We start from the raw sequence: 7104 nt of genomic DNA on the forward strand, positions 1-7104 counted from the left end.
CTAGAGGGGGAGCATATAGCAAACCGGTTACTACGTGCCTATCGCGCCGGCATCACGCTACGCTACCCGATATGGGCATAGCTCGAATCCCGCGCGAGCTACACCCCGCGCGCCGCGCCCCGCTAACGGTTACAGCGCTCTAGAATTTTCGATCGGCGTCCCGCCCATAGCCGCGACGCATCGATCGCCAGTACGCGTTCGCGCTCCGCACGTTACACGCGCGCGCGCTGCTCATAAGTAATAATACAAAAATTATCCATACAAAGTTGATTTTGAATTTTTTTTAAATCTTTTCTTCATAATGTGATTATTATTTTAAATTAATTTTTCAAAAAACACACAAAAATAGTTATGAAAAGGAGTATAGCAGAAAATATGAGATGTTTGAAGAAACTTTGTATGGATAATTTTTGTATTATTACTCCATTTTCTTCCATAAACTTTGAATTTTTAATAAATTTCAATATCTACTTACTACGTGTGATATATCATTGGAAAGAAGAGAAGGTAAAGATATTTTTAAGATCATTGGCAATCCATTATCACCATTAGTTTTTTTATAAATCGAATTCGAACTTGAATTTTTTATCGTGGTTTGTACTTTTGTTAAACTTTGGCGGCTCGTAACTAGTTATTCAATCATTATCTGGATCTGAAATTTATTTTATTTGACTAAAGGTTTATTCGATATTAGTATCAAATAAAAAAATCGGTTAAAATCATGCGAGAAAAAAAATTAAGCAGTTTTTAGGTCAAATTTCGGAAAAAGTATGAAAATTGACATATCTCCTAAACTATGAAACTTTAGTCATAGAAAGTAAGGTTCAATAATTAGCAAATGACCTCCTCTATACGCGTATTAGCTATGGCGGGTTCAGTTCCAGTCACCCTGTATAAATTATTAATTTTAGCATACAACATAAGGCTATTTAACTTTGATTACTAATATTTTCAATTAATACATAACATTACTATGTGATTTTTATTGTAATCAATGTAGCTCTAGTTAAAAAGTTTCTGAGAGAGAAGGTTAAGTACAGTCGCGGAATGAAAAGGTTCGTCACCTTAGTGTCGGTTTTCGCTTGCACTAGGTACTGTAAGAGTCAAACCTGCCAACATAACAGTGCAAGAAACAGTGCTGCTAACATTTAAATCTGGGGGCACAGCAGTGCCCCNTGCCCGAATATCTATAGACTGTGACAGCAAAAATATAGTATGCGCCATAAATGGCATAAATACTCATTATTTTTGTTTTATTTTCAGTCATATATTTAAATCTCTAAAAATCATTAACGTATGTCATTTTTCTTGTTATTAGCACACTTCTGATTAAAAATATTTAAAAAAAACCTTCTCCTGTAAAATTTGGTTTTTGTCGGTTGCGCTAAAATGGCGGTAAAGGCTCGCTTAATACGTGTAAATCAGCCTTTAGAGAGCTATTTCTGCAACAGACAGCCATTGAATTATATGGTTTTAGAAGACTGAAAAGTAAAAAGTACTTACTAACATTTTTCAATAAAATCTACACTACAACTTCCATTAGTCCCACGCTATTTACCTTCCATTAAGATCTTGAACAATAAAAATGTTCTCAAAGGAACACTTTAAAAACATCGACACCACAAACTACTCAAACGCTATTTGGAATTCAATAAATAAAACACCTAAAACAATACAAACAGTCTTCTGTTACGAAGAAAGAGGTTTCTTTAAGTTCTTTAATGGTTAGTGAATTGTTTGCATTCCATTATCAAGTTTGTAGAGTTGTTTATTGCGACCAATGATGCGTTTAAATAATGACGTTCAGTTGTTTTCAGTCTCGTATACAGTAGGCCTAAGATGCGCGTCGTGATAACTTTTATCGACGTCAATTTGTATAGGCAAAATCGATAAAATGGCGTGATAACCGCCTATCACGGCGCGCATCTTAGGCCTACTGGTGTGTATAGACTAGCCACTAGAGCATTGGTTCCCAAAGTGGGGGGCGCGGCCCCCAGTGGAGGTGCAAAGACCTTTAAAGGGGGGCGCGAGCCACCTGTGTACTTAAGTATAAAAAACCTGCGACCGCTGAGAGAATGCATTCCAGACTGCTCGATACGACCAATAAATAATCTTTACTGGAGGAGGGCGCGGAATTTTTTGTATGGTCACAAGGGGGCGCATCTAATAAGTTTGGGAACCAATGTACTAGAGCATTTACTTGTAACAAAACAACAAGCCGCTCTATGATATGTGTCGCACCCTTTCCCGAACCAAAAGTCGTACATGTTACCTGCATTGTACCATTCGTAAAAACGTTTCATCTATACTTCTATACAAATATTATAAATGCGAAAGTAACTCTGTCTGTCTGTCTGTCTAGCTTTCACGCCTAAACTACTGAACCGATTTTGATGAAATTTGGCATAGAGATAGTTTGAGTCCCGGAAAAGGACATAGAATAGTTTTTATTCCGGTTTTTGAAACAAGGACGCGCGCGATAATGTTTTTCAGAGACAGACAAAATTCCACGCGAAGCTGCTGGCGGAAAGCTAGTTATACATATATATATATAAATGCTCGAGAAAATGCTCCTATCTTGACTTACTTGTTTATTTTTAATGTATTGTTAATGTAGGTAATGCATGACATTACTTCGTTTACCGTCTGTCGGTCACGACCTTTCAACTCAGAAACAGTTAAAAGTATCGTGTTGTCTATCAGGTTAATTTGAAGCAGTTTGAAAACCAAGCTTTAAGTTAACGCGGTTTCATAATACTCTAAAGACCTACGTCAGTATTTTAATTTTCATTTACTTCCGTATTGTCTGTCGCCTACACTCTGTATAACAATTAAACGGTAAAAATTAAATTTTCATTTAAAAATGTGATGCTACGTATTCAGAAATCCAGTCCACATTCTGAAACTTCACATGTGTTTACTGGACTACGTAAAATGTAGTGCTCATTAACATTACCACTTATTGTCTCCCTGAAAATGGCAAAAGCTTTTTGTGAACAGAATGTGTTTCGGTAGAGGCATAAGTGAGGCATCATTGTTATTACAAATGTATTATATGCGACTGGAGATCCGTAGGAGAACCAAAGTGACTGACATAGCCCGCAGAATCGCTAAAATCAAGTGGCAGTTTGCGGGGCACATAACTCGTAGAGCTGATGGCCGCTGGGGCAGGAAAGTTCTTGAGTGGCGACCACGAGCCGGAAGATGTAGCGTGGGCAGACCACCCTCTAGGTGGTGGTGGTGATCCTATTTTTACTTTTAGAAAACTGCAGACTAATTATTGCGAACTCGATAGCTCAGTGGTAAGAGTGATTGCTTGTCAAGTTTGACCATATCAGTGTACCTACCATGAGTTTACGTTATGTGTGCTCGCTAGCGATTACGTCAAAAATCTCTATGAAGATTTTGTTTCTTGAAAGTAGCCGCTAGGGGCGCTGCACAATATGTCATACTAATTAATGTCATTTTTTTACGCAGTCGCTAGCGAGCACACCTGACGTAAACTCATGGTAAGCACACAGATCAGATATTATACGGGTTTTTGTTTACTGGTAACATTACCATCTCATGTTCGTTCGTTTGCTCGTTTCAGCCGAAAGATGTCCACTGCTGGACAAACGATTTCCAAAAAGACTACGCCGCTCGCATCCAGGCACCTCCCGCGACCTTCACCAAATCGTCTGTCCACCTAGTGAAAGGCCTGCCCACGCTACCATCTCATGTATTGTTAGTTAAATAGCATGTATTACCTTGACAGTGTAGTTTTAACTTGACATGCTATTGTCTTTACTAACATACAACCACTCACAATAAATAAATAAATAATAAATAAATAAATAAATCTTTGGACAATTTCACACAGCGCCAGCTAGCCCCAAATTAAGCAACTTAATGCTTGTGTTATGGGTGCTAGCTTAACGGATATACTAATTATATACTTTTTTTTTTTAAATACATAAATATTATAGATAGTCACACCCAGACCCGTCACAGAAATTAAAATTCATCATTTCAATTTCTGCCCGGCCGGGAATCGAACCCGGGACCTCTCGGCATAGTAGTCCGTTCTGAACCACTACACCAAACGGCCGACAATCCCAACTAATATTATAAATGCGAAAGTAACTCTGTCTGTCTGTCTGTCTGTCTGTCTGTCTGTCTGTCTGTCTCGCTTTCCCGCTTAAACCTCGCAACCGATTTTGATGAAATTTGGCATAGAGATAGTTTGAGTCCCGGGAAAGAACATAGGATAGTTTTTATCCCGGTTTTTGAAACAGGGACGCGCGCGATAAAGTTTTTCTGTGACAGACAAAATTCCACGCGGGCGAAGCCGCGGGCGGAAAGCTAGTTACTGAATAAACTATTTCTGTTTTCTCACCTGTCCGGAGGTGCGCGCGGCGTTCCCGTGGTGGATGAGCTTGAGCACCTCGTCGACGTTGTCCACCACCTTCTCCGTCAGCCCCACGATCTGCACCTGCTGCTTGCCGTCCTCTAACACGCGCAGCTTCGCCTTGTCAGCTAGCAGGTCGAACACCTGGGGAGGATACCACCACGATATCATCGCCATCTTCATCATCAGTGTGCTTACCATGAGTTTACGTTAGATGTGCTCGCTAGCGAGTACGTCAAATAAATCTATGAAGATTTTATTTCCTGAAAGTAGCCGCTAGGGGCGCTGCACAATATGCCATACATTTAAATGTCATTTTTTACGCAGTCGCTAGCGAGCACACCTAGCGTAAACTCATGGTAAGCACACAGTAGGCTTAGGATAGGAACCGAGATCGTTTATTGCGCCTTTCTATCGATTTTACGCAATAAGCCCATATATTCTGACGTCTAAAATCATAATAAATCTTTGGACAAATAATAATAAATCTTTGGACAATTTCACACAGCGCCAGCTAGCCCCAAATTAAGCAACTTAATGCTTGTGTTATGGGTGCTAGCTTAACGGATATACTAATTATATACTTTTTTTTTTTAAATACATAAATATTATAGATAGTCACACCCAGACCCGTCACAGAAATTAAAATTCATCATTTCAATTTCTGCCCGGCCGGGAATCGAACCCGGGACCTCTCGGCATAGTAGTCCGTTCTGAACCACTACACCAAACGGCCGACAATCCCAACTAATATTATAAATGCGAAAGTAACTCTGTCTGTCTGTCTGTCTGTCTGTCTGTCTGTCTGTCTGTCTGTCTGTCTGTCTGTCTGTTACGCTTTCCCGCTTAAACCTCGCAACCGATTTTGATGAAATTTGGCATAGAGATAGTTTGAGTCCCGGGAAAGAACATAGGATAGTTTTTATCCCGGTTTTTGAAACAGGGACGCGCGCGATAAAGTTTTTCTGTGACAGACAAAATTCCACGCGGGCGAAGCCGCGGGCGGAAAGCTAGTAAATCACATAAATCATTAATCGCAGGTAAGCAACAATAATCGCTAACGATAAATTAACGGTTATGTTTAATTACTATTCCCTCTTTGATTACGTATTACAGAGACTAAGATTATGTAATGTAAATATGTTTATGTAATCACAAATTATATGTATTTGCGAACCGTTCGTAGAGGTAGCTATATTTTCCTGGAATTCAAATTGTCTTATGTTGATTAAATTATTGTGTTCTCGCTAAGTTTAGACCTAAATCAATATTTGGTGTATGTGTACATTCTATTTGCTTTGGAATTAACTATGATTGTTCAAATAATGCATGGTTATACAGGATTATGGTTTGAAATCCGAGTTAATGCTACTTGCATATTGGCTATACATAGGTACACTCGTATTTACCTATATGGTTTTAAGTCAATCAATACGCCTTTAACGCGTTCTCGTTAGGTAAGAACTTAATATGTAGAAAATATTTATTGTACCTACCTATAGTCTTTTTCACCTAAGATGATCCGTATGACGTTTCGAGTTTGAAAGATTTAGAGATGTCACATAACTAAACCATAGCGATTTATCTATCGATTTTATTCGAAGAGTTAGTAAACCTAATTTTAGAGAAATATTTTGTATATGTGTTATTTAACAAAAAAACATGTTTTTTTAATTACAAATATTATTGTAACAATTTTTTATTGATAATATTCAAATTTCATGGTTCGTGTTCAAAAAAACGATTCCTAAAAAGTACTGGTTCTGTTTATTTAAATTAAAAACCATTAATTTATTTTCAATGCGTTTATTAAAGTCAATAAACGAAAAATATAGTTGATTTTTGTGATGTTTTTAATAACTAAGTATTTACTGCAATCGATTAATGAACCGCGGAAATAATCGATTTTATTATACAAGAAATACCCCAGCACTAAATCTATTCCGTTTCACACATTGCGTACATAAAATAAAATATATTTTTACATCGTATTTAATTAAAATATAATCAATAGACTCAGATTTTACTATATATTTCAAGACAAGTAGTTAATTTTTTTTTATTATATTGCTAATAAAATATCAATATTTTTTCAAAATATTCTGCATATGTAGTATGCGTAATATGGATAACCTTGAAGTGTCATACGGATCATCTTACGTGAAAAAGACTATAGGTTTCTGTATTTTTTATGGAATGATAGAGATGAAAGTTATTCGAAAATCTTTCAAGACCTTTTCATAATTGAACCGAAAACTTACTCATCAGTATGTGAAATCGTGACGCAACTCACAATTTCATTTTTCACAATTTTTGAAATCAATTCGTACAAACCTACTGTTTGATTTTAAATCACTTTAGTCCCATAGTCAGACAATATAACAATCTGTTCTATCAAGATACAAAATGTATCGTAGGATTTAAGATACAAATGTGTCTCGTAAACCGTCCAAAATACTGCTTTAGAGAAAGGTAGGGCAAGGGCGCAGCTGTCGACAAGGATCCGTTGAAATTGTACCATTTTTCTGCCTGAAACCAGATAGGATGTATGCTATACATACTGAGACAACATTTACATATATGGCAAAGGTACTATTTTTGAGTAATTAGCTGATGTTGTTCGTATTTTCGTAGTAAGTGTCTATGTCGTAGCAAGTAGATTACTACTCATTATTTTCGTAGCACTGCAGTCGTAGGCGTCGTAGCAATAATAT

Source organism: Ostrinia furnacalis, unplaced genomic scaffold (genome assembly GCF_004193835.3).
Source record: "Ostrinia furnacalis isolate ACB-3 unplaced genomic scaffold, ASM419383v2 OfSCF0638, whole genome shotgun sequence".
In the NCBI taxonomy this organism is placed as follows: Eukaryota; Metazoa; Arthropoda; class Insecta; order Lepidoptera; family Crambidae; genus Ostrinia; species Ostrinia furnacalis.